At 43.5% G+C, this 16,645-nt stretch overlaps 1 protein-coding gene and 1 long non-coding RNA gene across 3 annotated transcripts in view; one reads left to right on the top strand and one right to left on the bottom strand.

The window, feature by feature from the left end:
• Positions 1–16,645, top strand: part of PCGF5 (polycomb group ring finger 5) — a 114,206-nt gene that overhangs the window by 8,362 nt on the left and 89,199 nt on the right. The gene's annotated exons all lie outside the window — the stretch shown is intronic.
• On the bottom strand, positions 2,653–14,236 carry LOC140699818 (uncharacterized). Its single transcript, XR_012078066.1, has 7 exons — positions 14,185–14,236; positions 12,965–13,076; positions 6,863–7,048; positions 5,968–6,103; positions 5,509–5,600; positions 3,963–4,094; positions 2,653–2,831 (listed from the first exon to the last, which is right to left on the bottom strand). It is a non-coding gene; the product is annotated as an uncharacterized lncRNA (long non-coding RNA).

Below are 16,645 nucleotides of genomic sequence, written 5' to 3' on the forward strand. Positions count from 1 at the left end.
AGCCTTAAAGATCAAAATCTTCTGGCTGAGTTTCCAGATTTGTGACCTTTGAATAGGACTGAAAGAGTTGTGATCCTTTGGATGTTAGAAAACTTCTCATGCCTAATTTTTTTTAAATGTTCTGATCATCCCTCTTTTGCCTGTTTTTAGAAATGAAACAGCTAAGACTCTCATATCGATGATGACTTTGCACAGTAATCAAAGGTCATCTTGGAAATACTTAACCATTATCGAGGCAAATACCTTTCAGCTCAGGCTACCATAGGCTAAATTTGAAGTGGCAAGAAAGAGTCAGTGAAAACAGCTTTATTGCATGAAAGAAAAAAAAATTGTGTTTTCCTTAATCATGATCTTCTAGTGTTCTAAATTCTACCATCTTTTAAGAATTAATGAGTCAATAAATCAGAAGTCTTTTGTGGTATCCAGAAAAGGAGTCTCTTAAATAATAATAATAAATTTATGATTAAAACAGACAATGATGATAAATACTAAAATAATCAGGAAAGTATCTTAGCTAATCAAGTGTGTCTATAAAAACAGAAAAACTGTGAGTATTTCAAAAATTGGTCAAGGCTTATCTTTAGGGGGCAGTTTCTATGGTTGTAAGATTGAGTTATTGGAACCTCATTTGAGAATTTGGTGGACTGAACGTGTGTTTCCTGTCAGTCCCTCCTGAAGCACCACTGTAGTGATGGTAAACGTAAGGTAGGAGACACCAACAAATTTTTGAAGGGTGAAAAGCAGACAGATCTGTGGTAACTGATTTGGAGTAGTAGAGAACATTGATCCCTCAGTGCCCTTCAAGGAGGTTGGGAATAGATACTGGGGAGAAGCAGCCAGTTCATCCCCCAGAACTCGAGAAAGGCTCTGAAATTGGAGGCTTTGGAGTGGGGCATGGGACTGAAAATAAGGGATTGAATGTCTGTAAAAGGATCTAGACCCTCAGTTCACTTCCCTCATCCCTTAGAGCAAGATGAAGTCCTTATCAGAGACTCGATATTTTTTCTCTGGAGAAATTGAAGTAAACTAACAGTTGTGGATTTAGGGGTACTAGGCAAAAAAGAGGGTAAAAGTGAAATGTTCGACTGAAAACAGAGGAATTTAATGAAATTATGCGTAACCAAACAGAGAGACCTGATGCTTTTTTTAAGCCACCCTCAATCCTAGGATAGCTGGGTGATTACCAACCCAGGCAGGATATTGAAGGACTCTTCTCTGGACAAAATGAACAGCCCTAAAGAAAAGACCTGCAGATACTGATATTTGCAGTCCCTCAATGAGAAAACTTACCGCCCATTCTTCTTACAGTGAAGCCACTAGTCAATAACCCCACTCCTTCTCTTTTATGAACGTGGAACTTGCATCCAGCTTTTTAGTGCCTTACTCTTAAATATAAACAGATAGCCAGTGAATATAAGACATTTGAAGAAAGCATTCAAAAATAACAGGGCAGGAACCAGAACAAATGAGAACAAAATCATGGGGGAGACAGAAATGCAAAAAGAAGAAGAAAAATGAGAGTAATCAAAACCAATCCAGCTATAATTAATGAAATAAGAACAGGGCTGTAAAAAAGTAATAATCAGAGAATAAGGAATGAGTGTTAGAAATTAAAAGAAAGATGATAAAAAAAATCATTGGAAGGATCAGAACATAAAGTAGAAATAAAAGCAAAAAAGTAGAAAAAGGAGGGGGAAAATAGAGTTGGAGCATCACTTGAACAAACATCATGTCACACTGATAAGAGTTCCAGAAAGAGACTACAGGGGAAAGGAAAGGAAATTAGTAACGACATAATGCAAGCTATTTCCCCAGAACTGGAAGACGTATGCTTGTAAATTAAAAGAGTTCACAAACTAGCCAGGCAAATGCATGAGAAAAAAAAAAAGCCACACAATCAATGTGTAAGACATATCACTATAAAATTTCAAAATACTAAGGAAATGGGAATAAGCTAAATCTTGGCAGGATTAAAAACAGATCACATACAAAAAGATTGGAAATTGGAATGTCATCTAAAGAACAATGGATGAATTCTTCCAGAATTCTGAAGACAATCTAGAATTTCAGATACAAACTATCAACTGGGAGATACAATAAAAAGACATTTTGTGGGTGTGAAAGTTCTCAAAAATTTATTCTCTATGCATGTTTTTACAGGAAGCTACTGGATGGTATATTTTAGCAAAATGTGGGCATAAACCAAGAAAGAATAATATATGGGATTCTAGAAACAGTCTAACAAAGGAGAAAAGCAAAAGAAAATTATAGGATGACAGTAGTGCCACAGACCTAGAGAGAAACCAGTCCAGATCAGAAGAGGAGGAGGGTCTGCTCCAGGAGGGAATTCCCAAATGAAAGCAAAACTGATAGATGATCTGATACATCTGACAAGATTAGAATATTCCTCAGCAGGCTTTCCAGTTCCTGTGGAGCATTTTGGATGAATTATTGACTCAAAAAACCTAGTCAGTGGGGAAAAAAGGGCCAATTATAAACTCCAGAAAAATTAAATAGCTGTACAAGAAGAGACACACAGAGTGCAATTCACTCAGCAGATAACAGTATTTACATAGGTCATAATAATATAAATCACTGATACGCTGAGTGTAAGATTAAGCTGCTATAACAGCGACTCCACAGGACTGTGACTTAACAAAGAAATGTGTTTTTACTATGTGTGACAGTTGAAGGATGAGCATTTCAAGTGGGTTGATGTTGCTGCCCCATGCAGCTGTTCAGGAACCCAGGCTCCTTCCATCTTGTTGCTCTGCCATCCTCCAAGGCATTTTTCTGGTCAGCATGTGTGGTTGAAACTGGTGGCAGCATGTCTGCATTCCAGCTCATGATAAAGGGAGAGAGCAATGAGGGGCAGAGGTTTAAGGTTCAAGCTTGCAAGTGGCACACGTCACCTTCACCCATATTCCAGTGGCAAAATTTAATCACATGGCCACACCTCAGAACAGTTATTCAACGTATTTAACAACTGGTAGCCCTGACACTGACCCATCAGAACATAGGTCTGCTGTTGCGTCGGAGGTGCTATGGAAGCTCCCTCCTGTATCAAACCCTAGCCCTTTGTTTGGGTTTTGGGGGATGGAGACAGGAGAGGATCCCTAGAAGGAGTTTAGAGAAGCTCAGGTAGCAGCGATTTACTAGCCAATGTGGAAGTATTTTAATAGCGATGGGTGCAATGCACTAAAACACACAGACTATTAACCCTGACCACACATGACTGAAAAAGAGGCTGGGAAAAATTGTTGACATAACTGTATCTTAGAAGACTGGAAGAGTGGTAAGCTAGTGCATAAGAGGACATCAGTAATTATATTAATTACTGAATTAAAGTCAAAAATGAATCAAGAAATATCAGAATATGCATACTGTTTAGGAATATAAAACTAAATATCTAAAGAGATAGTTAACTATTTTTAAAGCAGTTTGCCTTTGGGAAGTGGGTTTGGAGGTGAGTGGAGACGTGAAACAGATTACTGCTGTGTTTTCATTTTAAGCCTGGTACTGTTTGAGTTTTTAAGTAATTTGCATAGGTTATATCGATAAAAATAAAATTAGCAGAAAAAAAAGTAATGCAGTGCTAATAAGTGGATTAGAGAATGATTTACATAGATCCAGAACTGTAAAAATATACATTAAAAGTTAAGAAATGTTTCGGAGTTAGAATCCTCCCTCACAACTGGGATTTATCACTGTCTCAGAATCATTTGTGCACACTTAAAAAACAAACTCAAACGGCTCCATCTCAAGATTCTAACTTATTTGACTTTGGGTTGGGCCCCAGGGAGTCAGTAATTTGTAAAAGAACCCAGCTGCTTCTGATGTATGGCTAGGGCTAAAAGAGGGACCCTCTCCTGTCCCCATTCCCTATAATTTGGCAAGCAAGGGGCTAACAGCTGATGAGGGGTGCAGGGGGCTTCCAGAGCAGCTCCCGCTCTGCAGCTGACCTGCGTTCCCATGTGGTTTAAATGCCTTTGCTTCTGCTGCTCGTGTTTCTTGTCTTCTTCCTGTCCTCTCTCACTGCTTCTGCTTCAAGTCCAATCTTCTCTGTCTCTCAGTTCTGAACTAATGTGATCTGTCTGGGGTCAGAAGAGTAGGAGGAGAGAAAGGAGAGATATGGGAGAGGTCATTTGGATGGCCATTCATATTGGCTGTACAGAGAGCCAATATTTGTTTCCTTCTGTTTTGCAGAAACTTCTTAAATGGGTGGCCTTGTCTTGAATTTCCAGTGAAGTAATTTTAGAGCTCAAGTGCAAGTAAATTTGAACTTAATGACATTTTGTTATTTCTTTACCTCCAGTGTTGCCCCCTGAGGCTGAATCAGCTGCACCCTCAGGTTACCCCCAAGGTTCTTTTATCTCCCCTGGGTTTTGTGCCCGACACGCCCAGCTGTGGTCTACCAGGCATTCACCAACAGCAGCATTTCCATTCCGCACCTAGAATCACCAGCAGTGTTCACTGCTGCTTAGTTTTCTGTGAGGGGATTCTTAGAAAGGAGATTAACAAGCAAGAGATTTAGGAATATGAGAATTGTATAATTTCACAAGGTTAGAGGTGTTGTTGAATTAGACTTTGACTATGGAGATTTTGTGTACCTTAAAGGAGAAATGTTTGTTGTGTGGATAAGAGAAACATTTTAGACCTCAGGGAAAAACTTCTCTTAAAAGAAAAACAAAACTAGCTTTAAATTTTTTTTAAATATCAACAGTTACAGATACAGTTAGTTTCCTTGGCGCTTTTCCCCAGTCCCATTCCCTGCCTCCCTGGATTCAGCAGCTCTGGTGAATCCGGCGCCAGTGATCTGCTTGTAACTGTTTAACGTCAAGCCAGTGCCCTGCGCCACACAGTGCGAGGGCTGGCCTCTAGCACTGTGCTCAGTGTATGAGAAACTGTCCTGGCTGGTTTCTGAGGGGTTACTTTACAGTTAATACGTTTATATAGCAGGGCCAAATTGTGATCTCTAAGGTGAGGGATTGATCCGTCCATCAGTAAGTCTGATTCAGAGCTTGCCCCCCTAGTGCAAGTCTCTTCTAGGTCAGTGCTTCTCAGACCTCAGTGTACATGCAAATCACTTGGGATGGCATTACATTGCAGATTCTAATTCAGCTGATCTCAGATGGAGCCTGAGCTTCTGCATTTCTAATAAGCTCCCAGGGGCTGCTGCTGGTCCTCAGATCACGCTTAGAGAAGCAGGGTTCTGGCTCGTGGTTCTCAACTCTGGTTGCTCTGTAGAGTCACCTGGGGGCTTCTAGGACCTGTCGTTGGGATTCTGATATAGTTGGTCTAGGGAGGGGCCCAGACATTCTATGTGTGTGTGTGTGTGTGTGTGTATTTTTTTTAACTTCCCAAGTACTAATACTGTGCAGATAGGATTTAGAACCACTGTTATAAGCTCTGCATGCTTTTGCTGTGACTCATAGGTAAAGATCTTCATGTGTGGATTTTGTAGCAATCTGGGAAGCACCTTAAGTAACCTTTATGATACAGATATACCTGCTTTATGGATACGGTCCATGGAGAAGGGGTTCCTCTTGGACTGCTTGTGTCCTGGAGGTGAGGTGCAGGTGGCTATCAGAGAGGCATACCTAAGAAGAAAAAACAGCGTTTTCTTTAAAACTCAGATGTCACCTAATATAGGAAGGATATTTAAAGTGATGAACAAATACAAAGTTGGTATGTCCTTTTTCAGGGGAACGTTCTGTTTTCTACATCCTTTCAGTAAGAGAGCATGGGGACACTATGTTATGAACTTCGATGCTCTATGTTTTCTCCAGAGAAGGCTATAAATTTACTTTCTATGTATATGTTTACCTATAAATATATGTGCTTGCAAAGTTTCAGCATAGCCAGAATTCTAGTACTTTTCCTTTGCCAAGTATTTAGAAAAATTTACAGTATCTACTATGCATTTACTTTTAGGTTTTAACTTGTCTTAAAAAATTGAGGACTTACCATCCTGGTAAAGTGACAGTTGTTATTCTCAGGCTCTCGCAATGCTAGTGGCAACTGATGGTTTGATTTGCTCAAAAATCATAGGCCTTAGCTCAGTTCAAATGTTAATTGCTTTGTTATTATTGTAAGGATGGTCCTAGAAGCAGATGATACAATTATATATATATTAAAAGTATGTTAAGTACAATTTCTTGGAAACAATAAGCATTAAAACCAGTGGATTAAAATTAAATATAATTGTGCTGCTAAGAAATTAGAATCCTCTGTTCCACCTCCCTACCATTCAATCATAAAAAAGGGCTTTGATTTTATTTCCTTAACATTAGTTTGTCTATTTCATGGCCACTGACTTCAGTCAGATTCTCATTATTTCTCATTCATGTTAATTTCCTTACTGGACCTCGCTCCTTCCAGTCTCTCTTACAGCCCTTCTGCCAGAGTCTAGAGTCCTCTATGGTGGAGGAAAATCTAGGACTCTCCCCTGTCTCAGGATAAAGGCCAAATCTCCAGAGTGTCATGTAGAGCCTTCTGACCTGGTCTTACGTTTTTCCACCCTCATCACCTGTCACTTCCTTAGACAACCTTTATTCATTCCTTAGGTGAGACTGAGGATTGAGGAGGAAATATTGGAGACTTGAAAGAAGGTAATGATGTGAAAGAGCAGTTTAGGAGAGAGGGAGAGTAGGTGGCACCTAGGGACACGAACTGTGACTGCTGGGCAGCAGTGACGGTCTCTGGAGGTAGGTGAGGATGGACGTAGGGTGAAACCAGCCCTGGCTGCAGGGGTACAGGTGTGGAGAAGGTGGGCCTTGCATCCTACCTGTTGCCTGGCTAGGCCAGTCCACTTCTTGTCTCTACTTTCTCACATGCTGGGTCCTCCATCTAAAACACTTACCTTGTCTCTGCCTGGGAAAAACATCTCTTCTCTTAAGAAACCCCATTGGTCATTTCCTCCTCTTTCCAGACGTTCTCCTTTAGCCCCACATTTGGTCATCTGCCTCCACTCTGTCCCTGCTGTTCCATTGGCCAGTGGTTGTTACTGCACTTGCCACGCCATGGCAAGGATCTGTCAGACTTGTCTCTACAAGACCGGGGACAAGGGCAGGGAGGCGATCTTTTGATGTCCAGCTCATATCACAGTGCCTGGCATGTGTATTAAGTGCTGGATGAATCAACACAAGATTTCTCTGTAAAGTGATGTACTTGTTGGATTGGACGTCATTTAAAAAGTGAGTTCCACTTGGTAGTACATGACATGAAAAATTGTATTGCTTTAATTTTAGTCTGATCTCCCCAGCCAAATATCCAAGTTAACAAAATCTTTCCAGATATACGTGTATACGTGCATGTGTATATACATACATACATACTTGTCCACAGGAAAATGGAGGAAAGTTAAAGAGCTCAAAGAGCATGAATAAATACTAAATATCTGGGGTGACAGACGTCACTGAGGCCTGCACAGCGCACATGGTTTCTCTGTTCTCTTCCAGATGGGCCTCCTGGACTAGTAGGAAACAGGTTAAAACCTTAAGGAACATGTGAGCCAGTATTAAACACATCTGTATTCAAATCGTGTTGAAGTTACGAAGATAAAAACACAGTTTTGAAAAAGTTTTCCCAATCACGTAGAAATATATGGAGATTTTAACTGCCGAAACAATCTCATAGCGTTTACAAATGAATAAAGCCCAGAGAGAAATTAAGGGATGCATTTTTTTCAGAGATGACTATTTCACATTTTTTCTCAGGAGTGAAGGGACTTCAGTTCTGTCGTGATGTGTCATTAAAGGGCTGTGGTGTCAGACAGTCTTCCTCACCTCTCTAAGCTTTAGTTTCCCCATGTATAAAATAGGAGGTTTGGTCTGAATTATTACCAAGGTCATTTTGAATCATCTGTGATTCTGGAAAGTTATGAAACAGCCTGTAACCATGGTGAGGAAAGTTGATTGGTGAGTCCAAAAATAGACTTATTTTCTCCTTCTGCATAACATTGATGCTGTCCCATTGAGTAAGTCACTCTGTGTATATTGCCTTAATAAACCAATTTCTTGATTTTTTTCTTATTGCTAAGTGCTCAAAAGTGAATGAAAAATTGCCTTAAGAAGTACCAAACAAATAGCTCTTGTCTCTTGTTTCAAATATGGAACTGAATTGTTGTGCTCTTTTGCATTCCTGTTGTGGGTATTCAGAAAGCAGAAGGTGGTGATTTGGTAAATATAGAAACGATTTCGCATCAGTTCCTGCTGTGTTTTGTGTTTGTGTGAGACCCCATTCAAAACATGTCTTATTCTTCCCTTAAAATATGCTTTCCTTCATTTTTGCCTTTCTGCTGGTGAAAAGTCTATATCTATAAATACTTAGGTTTTGTCCAGATCCTTAGGTATCAGTTATTTTTCTCTGTTAACGTACGAGTAATCTAGTCAGAAATCATTACGTTTTATCCCTAAGCCCTTTGATGTGTGCCACCATCAGCCTGTCCTCAGTGCAGTGATGTCCTAAGGGTCATCCTTGAATCACTCTGAGATTACAAGGTCCACGGCCACACCATGCCCCTATGGGACTAGCCCTGTCTGGAGCACTGCACTGAAATGAGACGTCTGGACCTCGTTGAGCCAAGCACAGTGCTGAGAGGCAGTCTCCCTGTCTGTGAGCATCCCTGCTGGATCCCACTCTTTGAAGCAGAGAATGAGCTCATTGAATGAACATCTTAAATGCCTAGAGAGGTAACGGAAATTTAATTTTCATTTTCTTTATTCTGTAAGAATATATATTCAAAGTATCACATCCTTAACTAACTGAGATTACACAAGTCACTTGCTCTCTCGGAGCCTTAGTTTCCTCCTCTATGAGGTTTGGATTTGATGTCTACAATGACTTTGGCTTCAATTTTTTTTTTCTTTATACCTTTGTCATACTCTCTCCAGCCCTGAACTGACTGATGGCAATCAGTAGTCTTAAACTTCAGCAAGTCTCAGTTCCTTCTCATGCTTCTTCCTCAGACCAGCGTGGTTCATTTTTCCACCCCACAGGCATTTGCAGAGATTGTTTAAAAGCACTTATGACAATTTTAGTAATTTATTTTGCTGTTCATTTTGAGACCAGATGAACTCAACAACTCAAGTTTGTTTTGTTTGTGTGCCTGGATAATAGCATAAAAATAAAGCATTCTTATTTCTGTGCTTTTTTTTCCCCAGCAAGCATAACTGTCTTTATTAATAAGAATTAAGCTAGTAAGCTACTATTGACTTCAGCTATGGGGTAATAGTAAGAGAGCAGTCCTTTGGTATTTACCCATATTCTTCATCACCAATCAAGATCTTTGTTCTAGTAAGTGTTTTCAAACTGCTGAAACTAAAAAGTCTGTGGAAATGGGGTTAGAGAATGTTTTAGGACAGGATAAGTTTGTTTATTCATTCAGGAAATACTCGCTGAGTACCTTCCAGCTAGTCTTTGGATTATCAGTGAACAGAACAAAGATCCTTGACCCAGGGGAGTTTTTTTCTGGCAGGGGAAGACAGACAGTAATCAATAAGCATAATAAATATTTGTCTTATGGTTTGTTATAAAGTGGTCGGATCTGTGGAAAAATGAAAAAGTTGAGCAAGAAAAGGAGATGAAAGGTGACAGGGAGTGGAGAGCTGGGCTGCCATGTGAATGCCGTGGTCAGGAGAGGAGGTGTGGTGTGCAGACACTCTCCCAGAATGTCCACACTCTAATCCCTAGACCCTGTAAATAGGTTAAGGTCTGTGGCAAAGGGTCTTTCCAGCTTTAATTAAAATATAGAGATCATCCTGGATTATCCAGGTGGCCCCATCAGATCAGTAGGACCTTAAAAGTAGAGTAAGTGGTTTGAGTCAGAGAGATGTGACTGAATTTGGAGCAATTCAAATGTAGGAGAGACTTAACCTGCCGTTGCTGGAGAGGGGCCATGTAGAAAGTATGAGAAGGAAGGAGATCAGCCTTGAGGAGCAAAGACCAGCAAGGAAACGCGACCTCAGTCCTACAGCTGCAAGGACTTGAATCTAGCCGAAAATCTGAATGAGCCTGGAAGCAGACTTATCCCCAGAGCCCCCCAAGACAAATGCAGCCTTGCTGACACCTTGATCTTGGCCTTGTGAGACTGAGCAGTGGACCAGCAGAACCATGCTGTACTCAGACTTCTGACCTACAGAACTAGGAGGTTATAAGTAGGTGTTGTCTTCTCATGGCAGTAGTAGAAAACTAGCACAGGGGATGAAGACGATAGCCAGGGCTATCAGGGCAAGAGCATTTCAGTGAAGAAGACAAGGAGAGCCAGGTACTAGAGTGAGGTCCGCCTGGGGCGTCAGAAGGACAGCAAGTGGCCGGCGTGGCTGGAGTGGAGACGGGCAAGGGATGAGTAGGAAGAGGTCAGAAAGGCAACTGGGGTGGAGGATGGAGACCACAGGGGGCCTTGGCTCTTATTCCCAGTGGCCTAGGGAGTTCTTGCAGCATTTTGATGAGAAAAGCAACATGATATGACTTAATTTTTTAAAGGATCATGCTGGCTGCTCTGAGAATAGACTATAGGGGAGAAGCTGGAGACGAGTTAGGAAGCGACAGCAGAAATCCCAGTACGAGAGGGTGGTGGCTTCTACCAGTGGTAGTGAGATGATAAGTGGTCAGTTTCTGGATATGTTCTGATTATAACGTCTACTTCTTTGTGACTTAGATATGAGATATGTGAGAGAGGAGAGTCAACGGCGATTCTGTAGTTTGGGGCCTGAACAACTGGAAAGATGCTGTTGCCATCAACTGAGACGTAGAAAGCGGTGGGTGGCGATCTGTGGTGGGGGCAGAACTGGAATTTAGTTTGACATAGCGAGGATGAGGACTGCTAGATTTTCCCTTTGCAGATGGAAAGTGTGGTAGGCAGAATAATGATCCCCAAAGATGTCCATGTCCTAATCTCCAGATCTTGTGACTATGTCCCCTTAGGTAGCAAGAGGGACTTTGCAAATATGATTAAGTTAAGGACCTTGAGGTGGAGAGATTATCCTGGATTATCTGGGTGAGACATAAAAGTGGGGAACCATTCAGAGGGAGATGTGACTTGGGAAGAATGGTCAGAGAGATGTGGTATTGTTGGCTTTGAAGACAGAGGAAGGGGCAACAGGCCGAGGGATGTAGGTGGCCTCCAGAAGCTGGAAGTGGCAGAGAAACCCATCTTCCTCAAGAGTCTTGAGAAAGGGACACAGCCCTGCCAATATCTAATTTTACTCCAGGGAAATCCATGCCTGAGCTGCAGAACTATGAGATAATAAATTAGAGCTGTCTTAAGTCACTAGATTTGTGGTGACTTGTTACAACAACTGTAGAAAACTAATACACAGAGTAAGCAGCTGGACATGAGTCTGGAGGTGAGGAAAGAGAGGTCTGAAAGCATTGGGATGGAATCTAAAGCTGTGGGGCTGAACGAGACCACCGACAGGATGAGCAGAGGCAGAGAAGAGGACGGACGTGGGCCCACCGTTGGCACTCAGCGTCGGGAGGTCAGGGAGAAGGAGAGACTAGCAAAGCACACCGAGAGTGATGCCCCAGGGAGATGAGGGCAAACAAAGAGAGGGTGGTGGCCTGGAGGGGGCAGGTGAAGCAAGCACGTCAAGGAAGAGGGAGTGATTGCTTGTGAAACCTGCTGCTGACGGGTTAAGTAAGATTAAGAAGATTTGCTGTGAAGGGAAAGGGAGCAAAGAAAAGGAGCAGCCACTTTCAGGAAAAGTGGGGTCAAGAGAACTTTGTTTTCATTTTTTTGAAGTGCCATTAAGGACGTGTTCGTGTGACAGGTGCTCTTCCCTGAGAGCAAGAGTTGACGGCAACAGATGAGAGAGGAGCTGGGTGTATCCTCAGGCAGGCAGGAAGGATGGTGTGTGGGAGGGCATGAGTTGGCGCCTCCTTCGGGAGGAGAGTGGTGAGTTCACTGTGGTGCCTATAGGAAAGGCGGAGTGGAGGGTGGGTGAATGTGGGGTGAGTGTGTGGGTAGCCCCTTCTGATGCCTCCATTCTCTCAGTGGAATAGGAAGCAGATGAGAACGAGGATAGGGAAGGTGGTTTGAGGGATTTAACAAACGAGGGCCATGTAGTAAGATCGGCTGAAAAGCCCATTAGAAATTTGTGATCATGATTTGGAAGGAGTAAAGGCCACCACGCACTTTTGAGAAAAGTGCTTCCTAATACTAAATACCTCCTCCCTCAAAAAAAAAAAAGCGCCAAATATTAAAGGAATATGTGAAGTGAAATTATGCAAGGAAGCCCAGTATTTCCTTATCTTCTTATCATTTCTATTACTGCCTACATTACTAGAAGATAACTTGCCTTATAGGGTTATTAATACTCCTAAATTGTTGACTATAAATCATATTTTGCCAAATCAAATTTAAGTGTTGTCTGGATTGATCAGAAAACATAAGTATTGTGAAAAGACACCTAAACTAATTTTAAAAATAAAAGACTTTCTTGATCATAAACTATTGGTATATTAGAAACTTTTACATATGGAAAGGATGCATTTCCTTATACTAGTGAATTTCAAAGTTTTTTTGCACTCAAAAGGCACCCCTGAGAATCACCCAGGTCAGTGATTTTCAAGGGGATTCTCCATCCTGACGGAGAGGGAACTGGTATAGTTTGTAAATGCTCCTCCTTTCCACTTCTTCCCTCTGGCCCTGAGAATGGCCAGCCTGTTGCAGCCAGGAAGACAGTAGTTCTGAATCCTACTCATTTAAACCTCATTATTGAGCATCTCATAGACCCTGCCATTCAGTGTGTTTAGTGAGTGAATTCCATGCACGTAAAACCTCCCAAGCTGCCGATGCTTCTGTGTGTTTCCCTGAAGTGAAGCATCCAGTTTTTAGAAATTAGAAACAGATTTCTAATCTTAGGTATCTAGGTGCCTAAAAGAGTGAACAAATAATGATTTGTTGTTTTGGCCTCACAGCACTGATTTAAACAGCTTCAGAGGAGGAAGAAACGTTACTCACTTTGTCTGGACTCATATTGCCATTTAGCAAAGAGTTCTTCAAGTTCTTCTCAAGATGATCCATTCATTCAATAAATGCTGATCCTCTATGAAGGGCCAGACTCTGGGGGAATCTACAGCAGTGAACAGAACAGCCAAAAGTTATCCCCCCTTATGGGGCTTATGTTCTAATAGGTTGAGACAGTCAGTAAATACGTAACATGTATAATTTGTGAGATGGTGAGAAATGCTGTGGAGGGAAATCAATCCAGAGAAGGGAAATGAAAGAGCCAGGTTATGTTAACCTGCCCAGTGATGTTCCTGGGGCTTTTTCCATCTTCCCCAGGTAGAAGCCAGAGCCCTTCAGTGGCCCAGAAGGCCCTCGGTGACCCAGCGCCTCCTCTCCCTGACCTCAGCCCTTCCCAGTTCTCAGCCACGCTGGCCTCCTCGCTGTTGTTTGGATATCCGCATCATTCCGCTCATGACATATTGATCTCTCTCCACGTAGCCACCTTCCTTCAGATAACCATAAGACCCGGTCCTCGTCTCTTTTTGGTCTTTGCCCAGACTTTGCCTTCTCAGTGGTACCTTTCCTGACCACCTTAATTTAAATCACTCTCCTAACCCATCCCTGGCACTCTTTCCTCTCCAGGAGGTCACCTCCCAGCATAGGAGGTGACCAGATGCCACTGGTTGGGCATAGCCACAAATGGAGCAGTATCACTGGCTTCCTCTCCAGGCGGCAGCTCTGCCTGCAGGTTGGAGAGCCATCTCTGTCCTTCAGTGTTGTTGGAAGAGTTTCAGGAAAGGCCCTGCTGAGTGGCAGCACCGTGGGGCTCTCCCCAGCCTCGGGAGCCAGACTGACCCTGAGCTTAGTCAGTGAGAGTCCCCAGGATGGTGTTTGCCTTGCTCACGCTGTGGGGGAGCACCTCTCATAGGCTGAATGGGTCTGAAGTGGAGGGCCCCCCTTCAGATGGTCATTTCTGCCCCAGGGGTTTTGACTGAGTGTGTTTGGCCTGTCGAAGCTGCTGCTTCTCCGTGGTGGGGCCATTCTCGTTTTCCTTCTCTGGGAGAGACTCTCTTTGCTTGCCCTCTGTGACCGCCTCATCTGAGTTCTCAGCTTTCAGTTTCAGCGACTGTGCTGACCTTTTCTGTATTTCTTGTTTTTGTTCAGAAACCGAAACTGCATCTCATACATAACTGGTCTGTATCTGCCTCATGCTTGTCTTATTAAAAACTCACTTTTTCCCCTTCTGTCTCTACCACTTCCTGGTCTTATGGCGTTCAAAGGAACATCCCTGCTTTCACAGGCCAAGTTCCAGAGTCTGTGACTTTCATGACATCATAAATAAAACTTAAAATGCAACCGTCACAGGGTAGGTCCCCTGGGAAGCAGACTGTGAGGTGGAGTTGAGTGTTCAGCGTGTTTACCTGCCCTTCAGAGGGTGAGAAGGGAGGAAGGGCAGAAGAAGAACTTGAGCTGTGGTGCAGGCCCAGCGGCCACCTTGGTGGCCCCACAGGAGCTCTGGGGCTGGAGTGGCTCTTGGGCTGAGATGACCTGGCCCTTCCACCCCAGCATCCCTCCATCAGTGCGCGTGGGTGACCCTGGGAAAGTGCGTGACCTTGGGCAAGAGGATCTCTGCAGCAGAGGCCACCCCCACAGCGGCCAGCAGCACCTCCACAAGTGCAGCCAGAGAGATCCCGCTGACAAGCGTCTGGTCTGTGCCGCCTGGCTGCCTCCACATTCCCAAGCTTTGACCCCAAGATACGATATGGTGTTCCAGTTAAGAAGAAGCCTTCATCATCAGTTTTAATTTGATGTTGAAATGTGCTTTCTTTCATAGAAAGCAAAGGATGCTAAAGGCAATAGAGATCCTCCGTCCAGCCCTCTTGTTTAACAGATGGAGAAACAGAGTCAGAAAGAGAGGAAATGTCTGGTTTCTTCAGAAACAGATCCCAAGACTAGGATGTGAGAGTAAGTGGTTTATCTGAGAGGTTCTCCCTGACATGTCAGCAGTGAAGTGGACCAGTGGGACGGGGCAGAGAAAGAAGCCTTAAATAAAGGTGCATTTTCAAGAGAATTACTGCTCTGGGTACTTGGAGCTCAGTCCCTTGAGGGAACTGGGAGGAACAGCCCACACAGTGGGGAGTCATCCTCCCCAAAGGGCAAGGAAGCCGTGATGTTTGCCCAGCAGCTTACCCCCTCCATCCTTGACTGCGGACTGTATTCTGGGGCCACTGGCCGCCCTGCACTGCCAGCTCCCTCTTTGAGTGGCCCAGCCTGCTCCCAGAGCCTCAGTGGCAGCACACGGTTCACAGAAGGCTGCCTGCAGCATGTGGAACTGAGGCTTGAGGACGAGGAGGAGGGCTGGGGGACAATGACAGCGTCTTCTACAGCGCGTTGCCCCAAATGGGATGAGAACTCAGCTGTCCTGACTGCCAGCCAGGTCTCCACACTGACTGTTGATCATCTTCCTCTGCTGTGTCCAAACCAAATCTAGGGAATCTGGTGAGGGGAGTGAGGCTGTAGAAAGCACAGGGGATGCAGTCCCTCTTTTTGAAAAACAGTCTAATAGGAGGGCCAAACCCACATACATGTACAAAAAGGACACAAGAGAAGATTTCATGAGTGTTCCCAGCGGTGCATGTGGATGCTGTGGTACTGAAAGCTTGCGATGCGTGTGTCAGTGCCGAGGTGCTGTCGTAAAGGGCTGCTCCAGAAGGAAGGGGGCTTTGTGTTTTGTCTCTGAGAGACTGAGTCTGGAACAGTATCTCAGTGGAGATTTTGAACATGAATTAATGTGGCCTGAGAGGCAGGATGGCGTGCTGGTTAAGAGCCAGGTGCCTTTCGAGAGGACCATCCAGTCTTCCATCCTGCTTCCATCACTCTGTGGCCATTGGTCAGTGGGCTCCTCTGTGAAACAGAACCGTATAGTAGACTCTAATTCGCAGGGGTACGGAGTGCAGTCAGTGAAGGAGTTGATGTAAAAACATTTAACGAGAGCCTGCCACATAGAAGGAGTTGGGTCAACATCAGCAGCAGTCATGATGATTGTCGACAGAGGAGAATGGGAAGGTAAGGTTATGTGGGAGAAGGATTAGGGCATGAGATTGGAGAAGCAGGAGAAATGCTGTGAAGTATGCCTTCTGGGATGCCGGGGAAGTGAAGGGGGAAGCTTTCTGAAGTTGAGAAGGGCTGCCCACTCTGCCCGAGTTCTCATGGGAGCTTAGGTCCCATCAAAGTGAAAGTTTATGGGGAAACCCAGTATGTAAAAAATATAAACAGAGTTACTCGTTTGAAGGTGGAGTGGGGAACCGGGGTCCCATCTCCTCCCCTCTCACAGCCCCAAGGGAATTCTGAGAAACCCCAAAGCTGCAAGAACAAAAACAATTTCTACAGAAAGATGTTTGAAAAGCTACTGTAACACCTCATTTGTTCTGTATTGAGTTTGTTTTCCAGAAAAACGTGTTTTTAGAAACTCATCTTGAATGAAATTTTGCTTTAGTGTGTTACTTTTTTGCCTTCTTAACAAGGCTGAATCAAAACCTTTTAATCTGTTCTTGATGATTTTTGATTATAGTAATGAACATTTAGCTATGGGTCTGTGCTTTAATGTGGTGATTTCCAACTTCAGAGGTTCTGAAGAGTTAGGACTGTTTACTTGCACTGTGCTTTTCAAATTGTTACAAGAAGCCGCGTGGC

The sequence above is a fragment of the Vicugna pacos genome, chromosome 11, assembly GCF_048564905.1.
Source record: "Vicugna pacos chromosome 11, VicPac4, whole genome shotgun sequence".
Taxonomy (NCBI): Eukaryota; Metazoa; Chordata; class Mammalia; order Artiodactyla; family Camelidae; genus Vicugna; species Vicugna pacos.